At 40.1% G+C, this 15703-nt stretch overlaps 1 protein-coding gene across 1 annotated transcript in view; it reads right to left on the reverse strand.

The window, feature by feature from the left end:
* The window catches only part of RELN (reelin), a 275407-nt gene that overhangs the window by 196046 nt on the left and 63658 nt on the right, over positions 1-15703 (reverse strand). The window lies entirely within an intron of this gene.

Here is a 15703-nt window from a genome sequence, read left to right on the forward strand (position 1 = left end):
ACCAGAGGAGGTATTTGCATTTTTGAAGGAGGAGCTGGATCACAGCTACTGTAAATCAGTTACTCCATTACCTCATTTACACTCATTACAGATCTAAAAGAAAATAACACCTGAAGAAAAAAAAATTAATAAGAAAAAGTAAGCTCTTAGAGAAAGGTATTATCCGTCAATAGGCATCTGTTTGGGAAAAACAGATGAACTGTGGATTCACAAACTCTTCTGCTCTGAAGTAAAAGTAGCAATCTTCCACAATTTTACCAGTACATGTTCCTTTAATGTTTCTTTTATTTCTCTTTCATATATGCTTCTAATACATGAATGAATGTAAATGTCATCTATTAATCCCTCCCTCTGGAATTCACTACAGTTCAACATTAGACAAAAGAACTGTATTTTTAATGTAAAAACAATGTCTGACAGCAATCTTTCTCCCCTTGGAACCCTTTCATAGTTTCATACAAAGTAGTGCAAACTTGGTTGTTTGTTTGACAATCTTTGGCTTAAAGGAAGGCAATTTTACCAGAATGGATCACTAGACCTTTACTCCTACTACATGAAAGAGTAAATTATGAAACAATTATTTTAAATAAAGTTATCTGAAGAGTATGCCTTGTTTCAAGTTACTTCAAATATTGAACCTTCATTTCAGAAAACAGTGACACAGGCTGAAACATTGCTAATAGGATCAAAAGTAAAAGGCAATGGGAGCAGGCATTACTGCACTCAAAAAAGTCACTGTCAGCTATTTGGCAATTACACTTCAAAGTGTATAGTGTCTGGTATTTCCCAAATTTTCTTGTTGCAATTCAAAAAACAACAGAGAAATAAAACCAGTCTCTTCTGTAGCATACATTCCACAGTTGAGACAGGCACAATACACAGAGTATCACCATACAATTTCAGAAAGCTTCAACCCATGCAGAGTAACACCTTACCACTTCAGAATGCTTCAGGTTTCTGCCCACATAGAAAAACATCACATCACTTCAGAAGTGGGCTCAGCCTCAGCCCCACTCCCAACTACCACAAACTGTGTGCCTACAATCCCTGAATCTCAGAATCCTTTATTACTGGGTTTTTGGGAATTCTCCTGTAAAGTGAATGCAGCAATTTCTCATAAGCCCCCACAGATCCAGAGGTGGAAGGAGTTTGCAACTGAGAGTTTTACATCAAGGAGGAGGATAAATCCTTCCTAATGCAAACACACTGCTCCATCTGGGGTCCCCAGGGACTGGATGCCAGCAGCACCTTGCATGGAGTGGAGGCTGTCTCACAAGCAAACCATTTCACATTTTATAGACAAAAAACAATATCTGAAATCCAGGTACCAGTGAGGATGACAGACTATAGCTCAAGGTTATGGATGTTATTTATCCTCAGGGCTATGAAATTCTAAACCAGCTTCAGTTTTTGGGCAGGAGAAATGAACATGAACCACAGTGAATTTAAGTGATCCATCCCAGGAGTGACAGGAGGCAGCGAGTGATGGTAGTGATGCCTGTATCTTTTGCAAACAACCACAACCTCCTCATTCAGGGTTTTTCAGTCAGTTCCCCACTGAAAATCCACATGAGATTTTCTGTCATTCACACACTCACAGCTCAAATCCCCAAATGAAGCTGAAGCTCATAGTGTCAAGGTAGTCACAGAGAAGGCTCAAACTCCCCTGAATGGAGCCTCTTCTGGAGACCAGTAATAGGGAAATCCAGAGAGAAGGTATTTTACTGACTTTTCTTTATTGCAAGGGACTAGATACAGATGAGGTTTGGGCACTTCTTGCCATGCTGTTTTGCTTTATTTGCCTTTCTTGGCTAATTGAGAGGGGTGGCAGTACCATCTTTAAGGAATCCCACTTGACTGGTGCCCAGGCTCGCTGCCCTGCTCTCACAGCTGAAGTCCTGCAGCAGTGCTCTGCTGGGATCAGTGTGTCCAAAAATATGCCCAGAGGGGTCCCCCACAGAGCAAATGCCATTTAGGCAATTGCTTTGCTTTGCCCAGGGTGTCAGGTGATAACTCTGATTCGTTCCCAAAGCCTGTCCCTCTCTCTGAAGTCTGTGCTAAAGCCAGTGCTTCAGCGCTGTGGGCTGGGGTCTCGGGGCTGCTGCAGGACCAGCTCTCATCCCTCATCATCCCTGGCTGTGCAGTGAGGAACAGCCAGCTTCACACTGTCAGGGTAATTAAATAACAGATGCTGTCAGGGGAGAAGCTGGAACAGCCCTTCAGTTTGAAGAAATTCCCCTTTCTCCAGAGCCAGCCAAATACAAGGGAGGACAAAGGCTGCCCTAACACATCCCCCTGCCAGGGGACAGGCAGAGCAGCTTGGGAAATGTGACTGCTCCCCTCCTTGGCAGCAACTTGTGAGTTAATGAATTCCCTAGGTTTCAGCCAGTATACTGCAAAAATGTGCCTAATACATCAAACACATACAACATCTGTGGAAAATTTATTTTTCCTTTGATTTACGGTTTAAAAAACCAACAATTTTGCAGTTGCTAGAATAAATTCTAAACAAGGAATAAAAACCAAGTAATTCAATTTTTTTTTTTCAGAGAAAGTCAATTAATAGTACAGCAATCATTCAAATCCCAGTTTTATAATTTTATCACCATGTTATCTTTATATTTTATTAATAATTGATTGTTATATTGTTACAATAAAAACAACCCTCCTCATCCGTACTCATTACTGAGTACATCAAGTCCATTTAGGAGTTCAGAGCCTTTAGAACATTTAAGAACAATTAAATAATGAAACTACAGTGAGTGACAGCAATACTAAAAATTTTTGATGCTTAAATTCTAAAGTTTCTTATTGAAAAGGTGAACATAAAAATGATAAAAATGCAAAAAAAAGCAATGGAAAATTCAATTTATACTAAAAACTTGCTAAATTAAGGGCAAAGAATGTTATTCTACCCTTTTGCTAAAAGTCTTTTTGCAGTTCCTTGTTATGGAAGGCAACTCCATCCTTCTCCTCCAGCCCCCCTCCAAACTGGTCAGCTGCTTCTCAGACTACATGTTTGCCCCATACCAGATCAAAGTATGAAAGTGAAAAAACATTCTGCTACAAAAAATTTAAATGACTATGAGACAAGCTTGATTATGCAGCAGCTCCAAGAACAAAACTGGATCCTGTATGTACCTCTGACAACTTCAGAGTGGCTCAGGTCACTGTTGTGTGTAGGTATCTCCCTCACACCCTGGGGACCAGTGCAGGTACGTTCACGTCTAGTCTCACAATGTCTCACAAAACTAATAATCTTTAGGAAACATTTTGAGATTATCCTGTATAAAACTTTATAAACACTTCAGCAAACAATCAAGTGTTTCCATGTGACTTAATGAATACTGAAATGTTCAAAGTTTTGTGAGAGGTACCCATTCACAGATCTAAAATGTGCTGCATGCAAAGAAGCTGTTAGCATCTCTCTGAACTCCTTTTGCCTTGGTTTTTACAGTGTGCACTCCTCATAATGACATGCTGCAGACTTCTTTCTAGATTCTTCATCCCCTAAAATTTCTGAGGCTTTAGGAGTCTCAGTATGATCAGCATAACCATTACAACCATTCAAATCCCAGACATGCTTTGTACCTGCCAACAGCTTTGCTCGGACAGAAATTAGACATTCTCAGTGCCTCTTAAGAGGGAGCTCAGCAGCTGGTTTTGTTGTGTAAACTTTTAAAAAAATGTGCTTAGCTCTATTTAATACACTACCCCACTGAATCAAAGAACTTTTATGTGAAGAGGTAGATTTCAAGGGATCAAATTAATATAAGAAATGCAGGGATAGAGAAAAATTTTGGAAGGACAAGCTCAGGTAAAGTCAGATAATAAATACATAACTTCAATATTTAAATGTCTAAAATTATTTATTTGATAATCAGAACCACTACTAGGGCTGTAACAGCTAATGCAGGGAAATATTTTGCTTCTTTTTTAAGATGGCATACACAAAGGTGTGAGATGTGAAAATGATGGTCCATAAATGTCCAAATTCAGATGTTGATCGTGAACTCATTATTACTTTCACCTTGTTGTGTAGCTTCTCCAAAAAGGGAGAACCATAGATTATAGCAGCCATTCTTCCATTTGGGCCCCTGGAAGACAAAAGATAATCTTTTCTAGTGATAGAGCCTGGGAAACATCTAATGGTACAGAGAAATGCAGGAGAGTCACATCTTCCTCTGCTTTGCATGTCTGGGAAACGTGGATCTGCAATAGATCTGACTTTCACCCTATGTTATGTAACTACATAATGTTCTGTATTACAACATGACATATCCTCCTTGGAAAACAGTTTTCTAAACCAGAGCCTCACACAAGGAGCTCATGTGCATGTCAAGGTCCCTACATTACAGCTAAGGCTCAACAGAATTTCCAGTGAGGAACCAGATGGCAGGTAACATACCATTTCCTATTTACTACATGAATTAAGTATGATATTAAATGAGAGAGTGAATGTTAAATACGGGTGTAAAATGAATGACCACATTTTGGCTTTGCTGTTTCTAAACCGATTATCTGCTACATTCTTCCATTTTTGAAGATATGTGTAAGTGAGAGCAAAATGCCAAACATAAAATATTGATGAGATTCCAAGAAGAAAAAGCTCCAAGTAACAAAATAACTCTGGCACCTTCGAGAAGCAATAATTCCTAATTAGAAGATAATAAATTTGAGTTAGAAACAGACATCTTCAAATTAGATTTTGCATTATGCGGAAATAAAATACCTACTCCTTGGAACATCTTTTCCCTTGGGAAACAAAGATGGAGGCCTAAATTCTCTGTCTAGCCTCTAGCATCTCAAAGGTGATCCACAAATCCACAAGGTAAGCACAGTTCTGTCTGGTGTTACAAAGCAGGGAATATGCAAAGGAGGTGCAAACACTCCTGTGCTGAATGCCATGCAGAAGTGGCCAAACCAAGGTTTGCTACTTGTTTTCCCCATGCAGCACCAGGGACTTGTTCAAAATGGAAAGATGCTGGTAGCTTTTTTTTATTATGATCAATTAAAGTAATCACTTTGGCAGGGAGCTTATACCCAAGGTCTCTGCTTTCCAGAAGCACATCCTCTCTGTGAAACTGAAGATCAGTTATACAGAGAGGGGCCCCACTCTCCTGTCACATGGAAGACCACAGCACTCAGATGCAGGAGCGCTGGGACAAGTGACAGCTTTGTGACTATTAACAAGGAGCCTGGTTCCTCAGTAAAATGCCTGTAGAGCAGGTCTCCAGGACTGCTGCAGAACCAAAGTCCTCTGCACATTCAGGGGAAGCTGTGTGCCTCTCCGCATTATCTGAGTGCAGCAGAGGCCCCAGCACAGCTGGACTGGTGGCTGGCAAGACCTGAACTCACTGGAAGCCAAGTGAAGACCTTGAGGTCTTCCCTTAAGGAGCATTTTAGGATAAAATCTGAATGTATATAGATATGAAGTGCTTTTTACAGCTGCTAAAGCTGCAGCTTTCAGACCACATTTTCAGAGGTAGGAACCTCCCTTTGTCCTGTGTATCTTCAGATGTTTAAAGGATCTTTTTGAGACTTACCTGTAAACATATGTAAAAGTGAAATATATGTTTTCACTGAATGCTACAGAGAGTGAAATAATACTGTAGTTATTGGAAGAATATTTGAGCAACATCCTTAAACAATTATGAACCCCTTTCAGAATGCTGCAACGTAATCTTAAAATTCTAGAACTAGTGATGGGAAGAAAATCAAATTGCTCCCTGTTTTTTGGTGGGTTTTGTCTTTTAAAAAAAATCCCACCAAAATGTTTAAGGAAAACATCAATAATTCAGGTTAAAGGGACCATTGGGAGTAAAGAAATATCTGGAGCTGGTAACTATACTTTCTAAAGCATGAATACAAATTCAAATGAGTTATGAGCTCATGCAGTGTCTACCCAAGCAAGTAGCCAGCTAAAGGTTTCTAAATTACACATGCATGTTCCTTTCAACTGGAGTAAAAGTGCAGAATATGGCCCTAAGTGAACTGCCCCCACCCAGCTGAAATACGCTGTTGACAATTGATTTTTGGGGGGTGATTTCATTCTGCTTCACAGGAAAAAACACATCTCATTTGATAAAGTGCAACAGAGTGCTAAAGCACTTGGTAGCCCTTGTGATCAATTAAGGGTCAGGATGGTTTGATAAATTATTAAAGAGTATGAAGAAAGAAAAGATCAGCAGCCAACAGATACATTCTCCCATCCAGCAATATGTTATCTTTATCTTTCTTGAAGTCAGGTGTTTGTTTCATTATTATTATTATTGCTACTGCTTCATTATTAAATAATAAGATTGCAGCACTGTCTGCAATGCTGGGGGCAAAAAACCATCCACATGTTAATCAGAACACTAGGGAAAAACCAGATATGTGTATAACAGTCTACTGAAGTCTGTCTCTAAAATCCATGTCCTTCTGTGGTCAGGAAAAAACCAGAGCCCAAATACAGCAACCTGATTCTTCAGAGGGTACCACTGTGCTGAAGTAACTCACACTTGAGATAAGAAGCATGGGTTTTATAACCTTTTCTCCCCATATATGAAATGTAAATGTATTTTCTTTATAGTTCTGAAAACAACAATTTATTGCAAGTTCACATTTGAATTACATTCCCAAACTGGGATTCAGGGAAAGAGTTCAGTTTAGGGCTTTTAGGAGCTTACAAGAGAGGTACTTTATATCCACATTTGTGAATATTTACTGAAGCAAGCCCTTCACTAGAACAGAGGTGTGCAGGAATGAACCACTAATGAACAGATTTTTGAAAATTTGCTCTGAAAGGGAGGGTATATTTTTTGCTTAATCTCCCTTTTGATGTTCTTCCTTAAGGGGATTGTTAATCAAAACTTTTGAGCACCTTTTGTTAGAACCCTCTTAGGGTTATAATTTCATGTCAGGGATTTATGAGTACTGGTCTCATTAAACCTAACAGGTGCTACACAAATAGAAATTGTGGAGAATGGGGAAGAGAATATCCCCTTTCTATAGCATAATTCCCAGGACACTGAATGAGTCCCTTGTGTAATGTGTGATTTGGCTCCACCAGTCAGGGGAATGGGGTGGTGAGACCCTGGTCTGCAGCATGTTGGTGGTTTCAGGCCATTGTCAGAAGGGATGAGAAGAAAATTTACTGCTGAAATCTAAGTGCTCCACAGAGAGCAACATGGCACTAAGTGCTCCAAGGCAAGTAGATTTAGTAACAGTAAACAGGGACCAGCAGTAATATAAATAGAAAATGCTAATAAGTTACTGTGTTGCCGAAATATAGAAGAAGAAAAAAAATCTATTTCCAAAGGCTTGGGCCAAAATCTATTTAAAATGTTTTCCTAACAGTCGCAGCATGTTTTATAATAGCAACTTACATATACTTCTTTATAGCCCTGTTAGGCTGATACCTTCATTCTGTGCTTTTCACAGTTTCTATTTTAGCACCAAATTCCAGTTTATTCCGTCGAAGGAAAGCAACTGTCCCTGGTTTGCATCCACTTTTTAAGAAAATTTTTACTGTATTTGACTAGTGTCTCATCCATATGAACAGCTCTCATACAACTTCCAAAAAATATAGCATTGTTCTGAATCTTTTCACTTTGCAAACATAAATCTTTGTCTCATGAACCAAATATGAGACATCCTGCTTGATAGGGCTTACACCAGTGACAAATGTGACAAAGGGACACCTTGTTATCACACCAGACCTCTGCTCCCACCAGACTCATTGTCAGAGCCAGCAGTAACCACATCCTTCCCCTTACAGCAGCGACAATTCACCAAAGCAGAACTGGAGCCCCTGGAATTGCACTGAATTTGCTTTAGTAGAGGTGAAACTGTGAACCAGCAGCCTTAAGTGACAGCACCATCCTGACCCAGTCACTTAAACAGAGCCACGAACCAACCAAGCTTCCCTGCTGACCAGAGCAAGGGACATCACTGAAACATTGCTGTGCAATAACTAGAAATTCACTACACAGATCAGTAAAAATGGAACTGCCCAACACTCATCTGTAAGCACATGCATCCTGATTGGATCTATAGTGCACCTAGAAAGCACCAAGTTTTTTTTTTAAATAAACTAGTCCTCTCCGCAGACTCAGATGAGCTGGTCTGAGTGGTTTGCAGTGAAAACATCCCTTCTTGTCTGTGTGGTTGCTGGTAACACCTCCTGGCATCCTGTTTGCTCTTCTACAGCCTAGCATGACTAATTAGAATAATGGCTTTACCTACAAAAGCCTAAATCTCTCTTTAATTTATTCAGAATGAGCGTAGTGGTTTCTGGCAGCAGTCTGCCTCGTAAGGCGTTTCCTCTGTTTCGATCCTTCGCCCACGGCCATGTTTTGCGTTTGCCCTCATTGCTGTCACTGCCTCAGTCACCACAGGAGCCACTCTGCACCTCCTGTCCTGGTTGCACTTTCACTGCCCCTAATTACTCCTTATACCTCTGTTATCAACATTACTGGTGAACTCTGATGCTTTAAAATTGATAGTTTCCTCCAAGGCAAATTAAGTCAGTCAAACCAATCAATAACGATAACTACATAATGAAACCAGAGGGATTTCCATATAAATCTTTCCAGATGGAGTATTTATCATTTGCAGATGTCTCTTCCTGTTTTGGAGTGATGTTGTTATGGAAGCCATCCTGTTTTGTTCCCCAATTCCTTATCTCAGATGATCTGAAAGTCAACTTGAAATCATATTGTGTTGTCTGAGTTAGCTGGGATAGAGTTGGTTTTCTTCCTAGTGTTGTGTTTTGAATTAAATATGAGAATAACATTGATAACACACTGATTTTTCCGTTGCTGCTCAGTAGTGCTGACCCTAAGTCAAGGACTTTCAGTGCCTCTTGCTCTGCCAGGGAGCAGCTGCACAAGGAACCAGGAGGAGCGTGGCCAGGACAGCCGACCCAAACTGGACAAAGGGATATTCCATAGCACAGGATGTCGTGCCCAGTCTGTATATAGGGGGACCTGGCCAGAAGTTGCCAATTTCTGCTCAGGGATGGGAGGGGCATTGGTCAGCAGGTGGAGAGCAATTGTATTGTCACTATTTGGTTTTTCCCCTTGAGTTTTGTTCCTCTCTCCTTTCTTCATTTTCATTAGCATTGCATTTTACTTTATTTCAATTGTTAAACTGTTCTGAATCTCAACCCATGAGTTTTACCTTTTTCTGATTCTCTTCCCCATCCCAGGGAGTGGGCAGGGGGTTGGAAAGTGAGCCAGTGGCTCACTGCAGTTGGAGTCTGGGGTAAAACTATAATGTGTACAGAAGCCACAGTTTGTCCCTCACCAGTATCAACTGCAACATCTCCACAGAGCTTGAGACAAGAGGCACTTTCCACTCAGAGGAGCAGTTCTGGAGGTGCTCCAGGTCTCATAAGCCCCCTTGTCACAGCTGGCCTTACAGCAGCCTCAGCAATACCTACACTAGGGTGACCTATGTAAAGCTTCCTACAGCCCCAGGGGCCCTTGCTGGGACACTGAAGTGACCTGTGACATAGCCAGTCCCACGGTCTCTGGGAGACTTTTGGGACATCTGAGCCTCACAAAAGCCTATCTGCTCTGGAAAGGTGGCATGCAGGCAGGAGAGATGCATCTGTGAGGGAAAAGCCAGCTGACGTAATGACAGACTGTGGTTTTATCTTCATACATTTACACATGGCCAACCACTAACATGTGCCATTTGTACCTACAGTGTCTGTAACACTGTGACCAAGAGTCAGGATGTTTGCCTTTTTCAGCAGCTGACACCAATGACACAGCAGTGTTGTTTTGCTGCAAATTCCTCAGAATTCATAAATACAAAAACCAGAAAAGTAAAGTTGCATAATTGGCACCATGGCCATTCTCAGCCTCTGCAAAAGGGTGAAGAGAGCAGAGGAATCACTGACCAAGTTGGTGGGAGACTTAAAGGAGAAGTGAGGCTGGAAAAATGGTATTATGGATTGAATGGAGGAATTTCCATTACAATTGTCAATCTTCAGGAGTTCTTTTTTTTGAAACTATGCTGAAATTCAGTGCTGCTGGCTGAAACCCACCAGTATCTCTGCCCAGATCAAACAAGTGTGGAAGGAAGCACAGTCCTGTACACCACCTGTATGCTCCAGAGATATTCTGATGTATCGGGAAAAACCTGACAGATTTTCCTCCTCTGAGGACACAAAGCTATTAAATTGATAGTTTTTATAGCATAAATACAGCTTTTATGGCTTTTAGAAGGCATTAGGTCTGGGCTAAAGCATTCCTGGGAGGGTGAGCATGTGCTCTGTGTGCTGGGTGCCAGCAGCAGGATGTGGGAGCCCAGAGGGACAGCCAGCCTGGCTGGGACCTCATCGCTCAGCAGCACCTGACTGACCCCAACAGGGTGACCTCAGTCAGTCTCACCTCGCTGTCACCAAAGACACGCACAGAGCTGGGCAATAGAGGCAGAAGTTTTGGTATTCAGGCACTCAGTAAAGCTGGAGTGTGAAAATCAAACTGTTGCCCTCATACACATTGCTCATGCTTTCTTTCATCACCAAAACAGAAATATGAACTGCGATTTGTGGACTTTTGTGGTATTTTTGACAAAAAAAAAAAAAAAAAAAAAGAAAAAGAAAGAAAAATTCCTTTTCTACAGACACACAAAAAGTTGGTTTAATTCTCCATGCATATTTAACATCTATTTTTACAACTTACAGGACAAAACAGAAAGTATGAAAACTGTTCCCTTTCTCTTGTAAAATGTGCAGTAATTTATTTTGCCTCCCGGTTTATCCTAAATAGTGCAACGATCCAATGCTTTGCAGTTTCATAATGCCTCTCCCCCACTGGTCAGCAATGGTCCACAATGCTGAGAGTATTACAAAGGGAAGGGCAGCATAATCAGCAGGCTGAATTTCTGCCCACTGAAGGCAGAATGTCACCCTTAAGAAGAAAACTCCTCAAAAAATATATTGCAAGCTAATGAACATGAACAGCAGCAAACATTTTCAGGAAAGAAAACCTAAATGCAAAGCTTTACATACCAAAAGAAGCAAAAAATAACCACAGCCAGGAAGCTCAGAAGGAGAGTAAATTATTTTACTAATTAATTCCCACATTATTACTTTTACTCTAGTGACAAAAATATCACAAAAAAAATCTGATGCATTGCCCCCCTGCCATATGAAATATATTAAGACATATATATACCACAGACAAAAATTGTAACACTGCAGTTTTGTTTCTATCTGACAACACATACAGTCAGTCAAGAATCATAAGAATGCAAAGAAAGAAAGACTACATTTCACTCCTTTGCCTGAAACTTACCTCTAGACAAAACATCATCAATCCTCAACATGCAAAAGCACTTCCAGATCAGATATAAGAAAGGAAAATAAAAGCAATCCACCAAGAACACAACCCCCCTTATAAACTATCAGTCAATGTTAACCAAAACTCCTAGGGAAAAATACTGCAGGAAAGATACTGCAGTTATTGGAGTCTGTGTCTTCAGAAGAGCACTTTATGACTAAATGGTCAATGCTGATCTCCTGCAGTCATTTCATGCTCAATAAAGGACCTTCACATTCAGTCCTGGGGGTGCTGCCATGAAGGTGGCGTTGGGCTGTGTCCCCAGAATGGCTCACACTGCTCCACACGCCTGCTGGAGCCACAGCCCCTGCTGTGCTTGGTGTCCTATGCACTCATGGAAAACAAAATTGAAACAGAATACAACAGTCACCTCTGAATCCTAATCAAGGTTCATGTGATAGCAGCCATTGTAACAAGGTGCATGAAAATTAAAGGTGCTATAGAAATAGGGTGCAGCACCCTCTACTACATGACTTCCAAATCAACTCATGGTTTTGCTGAAAAGAAGAAAGCTTTATTCAGACCTGTGGAAATATGAGGACACCACCAAACTAAAGATCATGTGTAGGAAGGTCTGAGTTGCATTTTAGAATTTGGGATGGAAATGGAAAAAATATTTGGACTCCAGATGTGGGGTGTGAGTGTGAGCAGAGCATCCCAGGTGCTCCTACTGCATCAGCTAGATGCTTGAATTTAATCTTAAACCTTGCTTGCTTCAGTTCCATGAATGAACATTTAGCTGCCTCTCCCAGCTGATGCCCCCCACTGTGGCTCTAGTAGGATAAATGTTCCAAGATTTTACTGTGGATTTAAAAGGGGTTTAAAAAATATGCTAAGTAACACCCAAGGGACTTAGACTAGAGAGCTGCAGTCCCATTAACGTATAAAGAGAAGGCTAAAAATGTAAAGATAAAACATGGCCCTGCTTTTTGACGTGCTAATCTGCCCTTATAAAGAAAAATACCTTGAAGAGCTGCAGGTCTGCTGGGAAGTTCTCCCCTTCATTATTGTTTTGCAACAAAAAAAGTGTGTGTTTCACTCAGGGAGAAATTTAACTTTACGTCTCAAATATATTTTTTATCATTCAAGGCAGATTAGCAGTTCAGAAAATGAGAAGGTTTCCTAATTTACATTAATCTCAGCCCTGCCACGCATGATAATTGTGGTGTTTTCTTCTGGGACTTCCAGATACTTTGCAATTGTGACTTTGCTGTTGCACACTGTAACACCAGCTCTCACAAACATCAGTCCTTCTCCACATGTCCATGTTCTCTAACCTGGCACTGACTTTCTTGGATGGCATCTGTTGATTTATGAATTGAGACAGTGCTTCTGGATCCTGTTGCTCATTGATGAAATAGTATATAAAAGGATATTTCTGGTAAATAATTCTTACCAAATCTGCACAGATTACGGAGTTCCCAGTTGATTTACAACTATGGGCCAAATATGCCAAATATTGATCTGGAAGAATGTGGCATCCTAAAGCTGACTAACAGCATTATTTAGTACATTATTTAGCCCAAATCATCATTGAGGAAGGATGTTGCATTGGTTAAACTGCTTCTTGGGTAGATTGAAGCCATGTCATACAAGTGAATCCAAAGGGTGACAGAGCTATTCCAGAGGGAGGCTGAAGACGGCACCATGGTGGCCACCCGGGGAAGAAGCTCCATGTCTACAAGTTCACAAAGACATGGAGGATTGGGGAATGCCTGTGTCCTGCTTCCCCAAAAAATATTCATAGTAGAATATTTGTAATCATTAATTGTGGCTGTAATAAATTTATGTACTCCACACTTCTAACACTGCCTGGTCTTTATTTTGCAATTTATCTCAACAAATCACCATACTTCACTTTGAAATAACTTCTGTAATTACTTTTCCACCTATTTTTCATTTAAATGTTTTGAAAACGAGCACTGCACAACTGGAGCTGCAGGCTGTCCTGGCAATATGTCAAAAGCTCCAGGCTGCCAGTACTGTGCATATGGGTGTATTATTTTTCTGTTTTATTATTCCTTACACAGGTGTATGCAGAGTAGTACAAAGTACAGATAGCTCTTTGGAAATGACATCTAAGCTTCAATTAGATGGCCATAAAGACTTAGTGATGATGGAAAGACCAAAAACATGCAATATGATCTTCCAGCTTTTGAATGCTTCCTTTTGCCTTGTTCATTCTTAAAATATACATTTAAGAGATTCTTTAAAATACCAATTAAGGAAATAAAGCTTTTTATCACACACAAACCTTCACACTGCATGACATAAGCACAGATCTGTCCAACCCATATCAACAACTTATACCACTTGAACTAGCTATCTTAAGATAGTTAAGTTTGGTTATGGTGAAGTCACTTTTCTGAATAATTAGACTCCTGTGAGCAGCTCCAAATTAGCTCTCAGCTAATTTCAGTTTATGTCAGCTACTGATAAGAATGTATAAAATTGTAAAACTTATATAATTGAGCCCCTGATAACTCCCATGGGAAGGGTCCAGACCGCTTGAACTTTAAATGCATAATGAGGCAGTCCTCACACAGCAAATGGTTACAGTCCTTTTGTAAATAACATGGAGAGATGGGTGCTTGGGATGGGCTCCACAGAAACCTACCTGTGAGTTATTTCCCATTCAGTTTTCAAGAATTCCTTGATAATAAGGATTACAGAGAGCAAAAACTTAATATATACAACAAAAAGATTGTGATCCCCATAGTCAGTCCTCCAATACAATTATTTCCAAGAAAATGAAGGAAAGAAATCTTTTCCTTGCTAGCAGGCACCTTTTATTGTACTATCAAAAAAAGGACTCTTGATGGAGATAACAGCCTGTGAGCTGAAACAAATTCCCAATATTCACTGCAGATGTGGCATTCAGAATTTTTAAATATTTTTGTACCTAATTCTACTCACTCTGTGCAAATGGCAATTTTCAATGACATGTAACACGTGGATTATTTCAGGAGAAACATGCCATTAGGGAAAGCTATCTCAGTAAATTTAATTTACTTTCAAAGTGGGAAAAAGGTAAAATTTACTGGAAAATTGGTCCAAGAAGAACATTAATAACAAAAAGGCTGAATTGAAGAGAGGCCATGATAGATCTCTGAATAGTAATGGGTGAGACAGGTTGGTTTTGGTGCTCTCTGGTGTGCTTTGAAATTGTGAAGGTAACAAAAAGATGCTCTATTAGTACAGAAAATTTGAAAATAACCTTCAAGACAAATCTTTGCTGCTGAAGGGGATCGTTTTAATGTGATGTTTTATTCATAAAAAAATGAATGTATGGCTATATTCAAAGCTGAGCCTGAAATGTCTCAGAGCATTTGGACAAGAAAGTAATAGAAAGTAATTTGGACATACTGCATCTGTACAAGTATGGTTGTAGATATAAGTGCGCTCCACACCAGTAGAGGTCTTCTTACAGGAAAAATGAATCAGCTACTGCAGTATCTGATATCTTTATCCTGTTAGAATTGGATCTCTGCTAGAGAATATACCATTTTGATCACAGCTTCCTTCCTGGAGCTCCTGTTGTTCCATCAGTGCTTATTTTTTGTGCATAAAATACCTCTTAAAATCCAGTATATTATAGAAAATCTTATTTTAGAACTTCTGAGACTTCTGTCCAGAGGATATTTCCTGAAGGAAAGCCTTTCTTTGGTCAGATGGTCTAAGCAGGAATAGCAGTACTTTTGCTTTGAGGCTTATGATTTTCCCATGGAGCTTTACTGAGCTCTAATGTGCGTGGTCATGCAGTTCTTCCTTATAACTACTCAAAGAAAGAACATCCTGTTCCTCAGTCCTTTCTGAAGGGCCACCAATGGATTGTGCTACATTCAATTAGAAAATGTGGATATGCCACACATTGTAGAACATTCCAGGAGTGTTGACTGTGAATTGAAGGCTGACTTACAAACTTTTTATGCACTTTGTAAAACCTCAAACCAAACTCAACGTCTGAATTCTTGGGTTAATTTTTCACACTTTGATTCAAATAACTTCATTTTAACAGGTAGTTACTCTGGTCTCATGCTTACTTCTCCCTCACTCCCACTGCTTCAGCAAACATCCTTCCCCTCAGCCTCTCCACCATCCCATTCTTTCTGCTCTGCTTCCACACTGTCCATAGACCTCAAATATCCCTGTCCTCAAGCAGCTCTCAAATGACAGTCCCCGTGACAGGACTGAAGAACAGAGATATCTTTATCTTCCTTCTGAGAAGAAGTGGAGCCAAGAAAATATCAAACAGCTAATTCCAAGGCAAACTTCCAAGGTTCACAAAATCCAACATATATTGGTCAGTTTTTTCTGTCATCAATTTTCTCACAAAATCCAAGAACTTCTGTACAAACCTTTCA

The sequence above is a fragment of the Onychostruthus taczanowskii genome, unplaced genomic scaffold, assembly GCF_017590055.1.
Source record: "Onychostruthus taczanowskii isolate IOZ18803 unplaced genomic scaffold, ASM1759005v1 scaffold23, whole genome shotgun sequence".
NCBI classification, from domain to species: domain Eukaryota; kingdom Metazoa; phylum Chordata; class Aves; order Passeriformes; family Passeridae; genus Onychostruthus; species Onychostruthus taczanowskii.